The sequence below is a fragment of the Aulostomus chinensis genome, chromosome 23, assembly GCF_037954235.1.
Source record: "Aulostomus chinensis isolate RoL2024-O1b breed Wild chromosome 23, RoL_Achi_v1.0, whole genome shotgun sequence".
NCBI classification, from domain to species: domain Eukaryota; kingdom Metazoa; phylum Chordata; class Actinopteri; order Syngnathiformes; family Aulostomidae; genus Aulostomus; species Aulostomus chinensis.
Genome location: NC_141342.1, coordinates 12,949,203 through 12,959,862, shown reverse-complemented (window position 1 = coordinate 12,959,862; position 10,660 = coordinate 12,949,203). Strand labels below are relative to the sequence as shown.

The 10,660-nt window shown below is 42.7% G+C and overlaps 1 long non-coding RNA gene across 1 annotated transcript; it reads right to left on the bottom strand.

Annotated features, from left to right (window-relative positions):
- Positions 1-414: 414 nt before the first annotated feature.
- Positions 415-8,485, bottom strand: LOC147239652 (uncharacterized). The gene is made up of 3 exons (XR_015111689.1): positions 8,368-8,485; positions 7,364-7,477; positions 415-469 (listed from the first exon to the last, which is right to left on the bottom strand). It is a non-coding gene; the product is annotated as an uncharacterized LOC147239652 (long non-coding RNA).
- Positions 8,486-10,660: the final 2,175 nt, after the last annotated feature.

Below are 10,660 nucleotides of genomic sequence, written 5' to 3'. Positions count from 1 at the left end.
CTCCAATGACATCACCCAGGGGACTCATTCTACCTCATTTATTCCCTATAACTTTAAAACTAAACGGGGGGGGGCCCCGATGTTTGTTTTGTTGGGTTTTTTTAGTAATAAAATAAACTGAGCATAGCTTATTGATTATATTTCCATAGTGGGACATCCCAGTGCACATGGCAGTTTGTGTTGCAGTTTTATGATGCACTACAGCTGCAGAGTCATGCAAATCAAGAAAGCATCCAAGCATGTGAATGTTATGGTTGTGCAATTTTTTTTTTTTTAATTATGCAAAAAAGGTATTTAGCACATTTGATTTCCTCTTGGGTTATAAAACTTAAATATAGAAGCACTTTTTTTTTTCTTCCAGTAAAAATGTTTGTCGAGTCCAGATTCCTCCTCCTCCTCCTCCTCCTCCTCCTCCTCCTGGTGGCAGGAATACGGCTCGGAGCCCTGCTTTTGATCACAGCCTGCACAACTTCAAAGGCGCATAAAGAGAAATTTAATTTAATTACATTTAATGGAAGATTTTATGATGATTTTTTTTTTTTGTTGGTATTTTTGGAGGAGTATACAAGTCCTAGCTGAATTCACCTCGATTGCGACGTGTGATTTTTACGATGGCAGTGTCTTTGTTAAACATTGCGGAACTCTTGAAACTCGCCTGGACTTCACAAGTTCCACCAACATCATTAATTACTTCAGACATTTTTTTACTAATCTGTAGAACTTTGAAGGCAGCAATGAGATGATATCTTCCATTTTAGAAACAATTTTAAGGTCCCTGTGCAGTTGGAGTGCTGCACATAAATACCTCATTAACTTTATTTTCTCATGTGCTCTCACAGGGAATTTGGTCCTGCGGTCCAGACACCAGAGATTGAATGCTGATGTGTGCTGGGCCGCCACTGACGGACGGCCTCATCAGCTGATGTCCTGAAGGGGAAATACCACCTCTGAGCGCATGAACGGCGGCTATTATCAAGATGTCTGACCTGGTGAAAAGCCGATGGAGATTTATTACCACGTGAAACCTCTTTGGCAGGTTGGCTTGGGTCAGGAACGTCCCGAGAATAAGTAACGCTGTGATCCCTCTCACTTCTGCTTTTAATTTCCAACTGATAAACATATTAAAGTTTCTCGAGGCCATCAGCTGATCGATCTCTCTCTCTCTCTCTCTCTCTCTGAAACACAACTTCAAATATAAAATGTTGCAAACGGACTTATTGGATGCGCTTCTTTGCTCGCAGGATGGGGAAATGACGTCCTGATTACAGGAGACGCAAGCGGGGAGCATTCCTGAAAAGATTCGCCATCCTCAGCCTCCAAATGTTTTTCATCTTGCAGTTTACAGCCCAAGTCCAATAATCGAACCACATGGGGTCAAAAATAATAATTTTATAGTCATAATACTGAATGAATTCATTTAATCTCCTAATTGACTAAAAATCCAGTTTATAAAGGTTGACAAATCACTACCACACTACTGGTGGTGCATTGCTGCAGTTGGGTCTTCTGTGTAAAAAACAAAACAAAAAAAAGAACACAACAGGACCACATTGATGAAATCAAAGATTTTAAACTTCATTACGTTTAAGTTAAGATAATAACATCCATCCTGTGTGTGTGATAGACAGAAACGATGAAAGGGAGACAATTTGTTCGGGGGTGAAGGACAATAGATGAGAACTGAAGCCACAAGTAAACAGAAGAGAGATTCAATAAAGATATAAACTTTAAAAGATGAGTGTGTGTGTGTATGTACAGTTGCAGTGAGACAGAATTAGCGAGGGCAGGGAGGGGAAATATCAGCCCATCTGTCCAAGTGACATCTGCAATCTCTCTGCCACTCTGTCCGTCTCTTTTTGCCTTCCTCTCTTTCACTCCCTGGAACTCATTTGTATCCCCCCCTTTTCCTATCTTCTTCAACACGAGGTAACTTTCTTTCAGTGTCTCTGTCTAGCGTGAAGAATCTCTTTATCACCCTCTCATCTCCCTGCGTCTTTTCCCATTCTCTCCGTTTTAATACAGACATACATCACTCTAAATGTGTACCGCGATGTCTGTGTGTGCACTCCTTTTTTATTTTTACATCATCAACAACGAGATGCCATTTGCAATGTGGCTGCCCTTTAAAAATCTCTCTGCCAAGCCATTTTTTTTTCTTCTTTTGGGGCCGAGCAGAGAGTTTTCAAAAGTTGAGAACAGCTGACCTTTTCAGAAAAAGCGCATATGACATCAACTGCTGTTTTATCACTCGGCCAATCATGACCTGATGGGAAAGTCAAAGCCTCCCAGTCTTTGACTTACTGCAGGCGTGTTGGGTATTGTCCATTATCGACAAAAAATTGTCAACATGAAGCCAAAATGGCCATCAATGAGGGGCAGCAGTGGCATGGTGGTGCAGTGGTTAGCGCTGTCGCCTCACAGCAAGAAGGTTCCGGGCTCGAGTCCCAGCTCGGGCACAGGATCTTTCTGTGTGGAGTCTGCATGTTCTCCCTGTTCCTGTGTGGGTTCTCTCTGGTACTCCAGCTTCCTCCCACAGTCCAAAGACATCAAGAGGGGACGAGGCTGATTGATACTCTAAATTGACTGTAGGTGTGACTGTGAGTGTGAATGGTTGTCTGTCTATGTGTTGGCCCTAAGATGGACTGGGGACCCACCCACGGTGAACCCGGCCTCTCGCCCTTCAGCCCCCCCGCGACCCTTAACAGGATAAGCTGAAGAAAATGGGCGGATGGGCCATCAATGAGAAAGTCAAAGCTGTAAGTGAGTAAGTAAGTGATGCTAAAACTAAACAGCTGGAGGAACATTTTTACAACTGATCAGGTTCAATGGCAACAGGTTAGTGACATGATGGGTTATAAAAAGAGCATCTTCAGAGAGGCGGCGGCTCTCAGTGGTGTGAATGCCTACTGGCGTACTTCAGCGAGTCCGCTGGCTCTGTTGACTCTGGAGTCCTCGTCAGACAGCCATCTGGACAGGTGTGGCCGTATGATTTGCTTACCTATAAATAGATTTATGTTTTTAAAACCGTGATGTAAAACTCCCCAGCTGTATTCAAAGCTGTGTTACTTGTTAGCAAACCTCGGCCTGTCCTCTCCCTCTTCATGAGCCAAACATCTACCGCCGTGAGGCTGTAGGGAACACAACGGCAACGGAATGGAAAATGTTTGGTGTGAATTTCCAATTTTTTTTTGTACTTTGGGAATTTCATTATCAAATTTAATGTTATTTGTGACTGAAAACTTCATATAAATGTGGAAAAAATAAACAGTAACTTCACGGTCTTCTCTCTGCTTCGACTCCTTTCTCAGCCACCATGGTAGCGATCGGTGTGCGTGGCGGAACATCCAGCAGGAAATTATTAATATTTGTTGACAGCCCTGTTCCAGCTGAGCTAGCATGCATTATTCAATGTTGTTTTAGCTCAGACACACATTTATGTTTTTGGTGGATTTACATGACTATACAAAAAAAAAGAAAACAAAATTTATTTGTCGACCTGAAGTTCAAACTGCATTCAATGGTGACGAAATAAGCTAAACACGCTTCTCTTAGCGTGAAACCTTCAGGGTCAAAGTACATTCTCCTCTCGCACTTTCGATCTTCACTTGAAAAACACATTTTTGCTCGCCATTTTCACACGAGCTCGTCCTGCAACCCTGCAGACGAGAACCACAATTGGTGTCAGTCAGTCACATTCTGACTGAAAGTCAATTTTACACTTACTTAGCCCCATAATAAGGAGTCATGTTGACAACCCTACAATGCATCACTCCTTTTAGTGGGTGGGAGAGAGGGAGAGAAAAAAAACAGAATAATAAAGTGGGACACTGTGGGATGGGGGTGGGGGGGTGAACAACCTTTGCAAAGTTGATAAAGCGACAGAGAAAATGAGTGACAAAAAGAACAAAAGGAGGGAAATCATGATGAGTGTGAGCGCCTACAAGAGTCACGGAATCATTTCAGCCGGTGGAAATTATACACCCACACACCCACAGCCACACCCACACACACACGCTCTTACATTCTTTAGCTACACAGTCAGAATTCAAGCCCTTCCTACAGCCGCTTCTTTCTTTATTTCCCCCGTTTGTGAGTAAGCACCTTAGTGATGGCGTCAGTTGAAGAGGACGCTTGTATCATCATGTGTATTCAGTTAAATTAGAAAGTTGCATGGTACAATTAATGTCGGTGCTGAAATAACACTTTTTCCATCCATCCATCCATTTTCTTCCGTCCTGATTAAGGGTCTTGGGGGGGCTAAAGTCTATCCCAGCGGCTATTAGGGGTTCACCCTGGACAGGTCACCAGTTCATCACAGGACCAACACATAGAGACAGACAACCATTCACACTCACAGTCACACCCACGGTCAATTTAGAGTATCAATCAGCCTCGTCCCCTCTTGATGTCTTTGGACTGTGGGAGGAAGCTGGAGTACCAGAGAGAACCCACACAGGAACAGGGAGAACATGGAGACTCCACACAGAAAGATCCCGTGCTGGAGCCGGGACTTGAACCTGGAACCTTCTTGCTGTGAGGCGCCAGTGCTGACCACTGAACCACTGTGCCACCCCACTTTTATTCTAGTTTGTCAAATCCAATTTACCAAATGGGTCAAACTTTCCATTTGTCTTGTTCACACGCTCCTTGTCCACGTGTACCAATTTTAGAGTTGATATGTAAAACTACTGAGGTTTTATTAAACATTTTCCAGGTGATTTCCACCTTTGAATCCTTTTATTGTTGCAAACTGTGCCGAACTTATCCAAAAAAATGACTAAAACCTACTGTTATATTTCAGTCAGACATCCATTGTGTTCAACAGAAATCAATCACACTGAGGTACCAGGAGAAACAGCCACGACGTGGGGAAACGTCCATGACTGCAACTCTGAGGAATGAAAATTTGACACCACATTCATGCCATGTTATCACCCTTTTACATGAACAACGTACGTTCACTGAAAAGTAGCTACGGACTTGACGTAGCTACATTTGTTGCTGACAACAGACAAACAGAACTATAGCTGGCAAATGTGTGTAAAATCATTTTTGAAAGAGAGAACGGAAGCACATCGTTAAATAATTCTTACAGTAGGTTACATTTTGAAAGTTACACAGTCATTGCGTTTGACTAACTCGGGAAAGCAAAGCGAGGACTTTCACCGTCGTGGTGCAGCCATGTTTGTTTCTGTTTTGTCGTTCTTTTTTTAGTTGAACATCAAAGGGATGCGTGACATCAAACAACCTCAGTTACCACGTGTCATTATCATCTGTCAATCAGCCCCTGAAATAATGTGCTGCTCTTTGGCTCAACAGTCCCGAGCATGTTGTATGTGTGGATGCATTATTCATGTGTTTGTGTTCCCGTGCTGGTTCAGAGGGAACAATAAGAATTGCTAAACTGGTGACCTTCATTCCTGGGCTTTTCACTAGAGTTATCAATGGGTTTTCCTCTCTCACACACACACACACACACACACACACACACACACGTACGAAGAGCCTGTTTGTAATGACCACTATCAAACATTTAACATGACATACATTCATAACGTCTCAATTTTTGTTAAACGGCTGAAAGACTCTGAGGTACAGTTTTCAAAAGGATGCAAATCCATAACGTAGTGAAAGAAAATGATGATGCATTCCTTCTTACAGAGAAACCATGTTAGTTTCACATATAAAAAAAAAAAAAAAAGTGACACGTATGAGGACACGTGAGCCTGTGTGCTTTGCACATGAGACGCATGGTTGTGGAACAGCTTCAGTGTGTCAATAGATTGTAAATCTACAAGGTTAACGTTTTCAAAGGGGTGCGTGATTGTGCGGAGCATGTGTGAGTTTACCTACCTTGTGCAGAACACATTGACTTCCATATGTGTCACACCTGTTGCAACCTGTGTGTGTGTGTTTAGGTGTATTTGAGACATATGTTGCAACCTCTACCACGCAAAAGCACTTGCGGAAATCCCAGTACGGTGGGAAATCGCAAGCTTTGCACGGCTGACGAAATGTGCTCTTCGTGGTGCGACAATTTCCACAGTGCATTTGAGTACACGTGGGAGTCACTCATTACATGACAGTAATGTTCCACAGCCTGTTGTCCATCGCTACTTCAGCGCTATTATTGCTGATTTTTCCCCAGAAACAAGTTTGGTAGTGTTAAAACAAAGCTGACAGTCCATTCGGTCCACAACATTTCCGAGATGACCCCGAGTCAATGACTATTAATGTCTGTCATAACAATTTACTCCAGATGGAACCATCACTTTAGCTGGCATGGGCTCTTGAGGTAATAAGATTCTAGTTTGACCTCTGAAAATATCATTTATTGACATTTTATGCTTTGGTGGTAATTGTAGTAATATTGACCAGTGAGAGCTAGAGGTTAAGCCAAGAAAGGACCCCAATCATCGACTCAGAAGGGCAACACTCGAGGACTAACGCGTTACTGCGCACGGACAAATTCTCCAATGGAAATTTACTTCAATCACAGCGAGTGAAAACGCAGGTTAAGACGGGATTCTAACGGTTTCTTTAGATATTTGTCATGATCAAATAGCAGGATTGTACTAGGGGGATTTTGTTGCTGGGGACTTTATGCGGCGACCAAAAGAGAAAGGTGGACATTTGTGATCCATTTCAGCTGGTTTCCAGGATGAGAAATGGTTTGGCAGTGTGACATCGATTAAACTATTCTCACTCTGCATGACTTCCTCTGCTGGAGTCGTCTTTCTCTTTAGAGCACACTATGTCCTGATGCACTTCTTTTGCATGTTGCATAATAATAAACCCTTATCAAAGCCAACTAAAAGCCTGTCTAATTAAAGCATTGGCCTGGGAGCACTTTCAAATAGTGGACTGGATGCACGTGCACACACACACACACACACACACACACTGACAGGAGGAAGTGTTGCCTAAAGCGAAGCTGCCCATGTCCATTTATAATGATACAGAAAATAAATCGCACTTCTTTTTCTTCCCTTTCCCAAAGCCGCCTCCTCAAACCTTGACAGACGCATTTCCAAGAAATCCTCATACAATCAAATCCTTTTTTTTTTGTTAATGCCTCCTCAAAAAAGAAAAAAAAAAGAGAAAAATATCCCTCTCTGAAATATAATCCACTGAAAGCCAGATAAGGAGGATGTGACAAATGGGCTTCTAGGACACTTGGCAGAGAGAAAACAAAACCTTATTTTGTTCAGGCTTTACAAGATTATTTGTTCATTGGTTTGATATGATGACATGATAAAACATGATAAGAGTTTAGTTTTCTTCTGGATAAATGTGTTCTCACTTCATAGTCTGAGAGTCATCCTGGACCGCTGCCGTCGAGAGCGGCTGCTGATAAACTCACCTCCTGCAATATGTTAAAAGTCGAAGAACGTGCGTGCGTGTTCAGGGCTCTCTCCTTGGGACCGGCGCTCACTTGGGGGGGGGGGGGTCTTCATTTTCGTTCTGGTCGGCGTGTCTGTTGCGGATGATAGCGAGATATCAGGAGAGATCGAGAAGTGACAGTTTTGTTTGAAATTGCGCGCAAAGTTGGGTCATGAGCCGAAGTATTAGTGACATAATTATGTTGTGGGTAGCGACACCAGGGGCCTGGGCTGCCATAGCTTCAATTAATGAGGTTTGACAAAGCCAAACAACAGCAGTCAGGGATCAGCGGCACTCAGTCAAGCAAGCGTTTCCTCACCTGGTTGTGTGCGTGTTCAAATAAAAGGGGTGGAGCCAGCGCTACTATAGATGACCAATCACCTACACAGAGAGCTGCAACTTGCACTCTCAACCATGAAATATAGGAGGAATTTAAATCCACAATACAGACTAGAAGTAACACTCTCTGCAACCTATTGCTGAGGCTGGGAACGTGCTAATGGCACTGATCACTGTTAATCAAGAGCTGAGTGTCACCGGTGATTGACGTGAAACGAGGTCGTGTAGGTCATGGCATATCTAATATTGGTGATGTCAATATCGGTGTCATTGTTTTAGCTGCAGTTGTGTGTTAAGTCCTAAATGTTCCAGTTGTATAGAAAATGGCCTCGTAGCTCCCAGCCTTCTCCAGAGCAGGTTAGTTCTCTAACATGGGTTACCACGGCGATATATATTTCGCTGGACAGTCAGCCATCTTTGTAGTGCAGAAAATCCAGAGTGGAACCTCTCTCTAATCCTGCTTCTCAATACAGGCCTCTGGTCATAAACCCAAGATTAGATTCATCACGAAACAAAGTACTCCTTTTTAATCAGGTTTACAGCCTTGTGTCGCTTTTTAAATAAATTTTGCTTCGCTGTTGAACTCTAGAACCTTTTTGGAGCTTCAAATATTCTGTAGCGGTTTTAAATTTGTGGCAAACTTACTGTAGGCATCCCTTTTAAAACTAAGAGGCTTAAAAAACACACCAACAAGACAACGAGCTAAACTGAGTTGAGGATCTGACACAGAAACCTGAACTAAAAAATACAAACTGTAGCAATCACACAAGCAGGAACAGGATGGAGCCTGAGGGAGAGAAAGGAGCTGATTGGATGAGAAGCGAGAGGAACGCGGCTGAGACTCATCAAGCCTGATTGATTTACAAGACACAGGTGAGTCACTTAAAAAGGGTGGGAAAAACAGACAAGGACAGGAAGAACAGCAGGCACAGGAGGAGGAGTGAATGTCAAAATAAAACAGGAACAAACACGGGTCCAGCAAACTAAAGAGAAAGGAATATTAACATCAAAACAGTTCAAACTGAGTTCACGATTGAAAAAAGCCGAGTAGAAACCTTCATGATCCAGACAAGTGGGGTTATCTAAAAGATTTGGATGATCCTGAAGAAACGTAGCCTAAGACATGAAACCCCTAGCAATCATGAGAGTTTCGACTGCAACCCGCTAGTGCATGAAAGTGCAATTGTAACTTTAAATTGTCATGAATCTGACACGCTTCAAAAATCCTGCATGGAGAGGTGATAGTGAGAGAAAATGAACGTCTATCACTGTGCATATTCAAATCACTCTCTGCTGGTTAGAGACTCAAATTAGAGACTCATACTGAAAATCATCCTTGCATAATGTTGCACGAACTCTACTTCCTGCTTTTCGCTCATCTTGCAGTACACTACACACGATCTGTCACTCACGAATCTCTTGTTATTTTATACGGAAATGACTCATGACATGACATCAGCACGCTAAAGTCAAACCACCAATCGCACCAGTTACTCATACAGGCAAACAACCGTGGCTTTTCAATCAGTAATCACATCCTGTGCATGCCTCCTTCAAGCAACAGGGGGAGGATGAAGCTGCGGAAGCACATCAGGGTCCAAAAGGCAGCTTTATTTTCTTTCTCTAAACAGGTTTATTTTCCTTTTTCTCTAACAGTGGTTTTAAGATACATTGGCAATTGAGGATTTAAGTAGGATTCTAATCCAGATTACACATCTTTAAAGTACATTCCATGAAAATAAACATCACGTTTGCTGTCAGAGACCAGAAGGACGTTACGACCACCAGATACTTCTCACTTCTCACTTCTCTGGGTGTAGATTTCTCAACTCCTCCCCTTGTGTCTTAGCTCCTCCCACATTAGCGGCACTTTTTGCAACGCGCAAAGAGCTGAAATTACGCTGATTTGGCTGTAGCGTGTTGGTTGATTCCTTTCTGTCACGTGTGTTCAGTTTTGCTGACGGATTACACAAATAGTGTCATGTCTCCAGTGAAACTACTCGCTGGCAGGTACCCATGCACGGTACATGAAAATTTCAATGTGTTCTTTTTTATTGTGCTCTTTTCTCTCTCATTTTGTGATCAGTCTGCAAATGGTGTTTTATTTTGAAAATTAATCAGTTTCTCTATGCCATCCATGCAGGGACTTCCTGTCTGGCTGGACATGCTCTGCACAGCGGAGAGCGGCGCTGCCTCTGATGGAAACTCAAGTGTTATCTGTTATGATCATGATCAGCTCAGGCAGCCATGTCTGGTGGAGATTATGGGGTACGTTTTAGAGCGTCAGTTACCGTGACGATCTCGTTTGGTCAAAAGATCCAGCCGTCTTCCTCTCCTCAAAACTTAAAGAAAATTGAAAAAAAAAAAAGAAGTCCCACACAGAATCAAAGCTGTCAAACTAAAAATCAACAGATCTAAACAGAACTGTGACCATGGCGGAATACAAACTCTTACAGGAGCAGTTGTGGCGATGAAAACACCACATTATGGCAAAAAGTATTCATAATAATGCTAAAGAAACAACATAGATGACAGTTTCATGCACCACATTGACATGCAGTGACTCACTTCCAGGCTTTTTATTTTTTATTTGGGGCTGTGTGCCTCAGCCGTCAGACTGATAAGAAGAAACATTTCATCATCAGTCCCTGCAAGAAACGACAAAGTGAAATTGATCTCAAATGTAGCCTCCAGCCCCAATTGCATCTGTTGTCACTGGCCTCTACTCTCTGAATGACGTTTGGAGTGTACACAATGGCCAATTTCGGAGTGTATGACAAGATAAAATAGCGCAAATTGGCACTGAAAGCTGGAAAAAGTTCTTGTTGATATGGGGTTTTTTTTGCAGCTTTTGTAATCACCATGCCAAAGATGCAGCAGTGGAAAAAGATTCAGACACATCAGTAGTGTCGAGGTGGAATGTGATCGAAGACTGTGG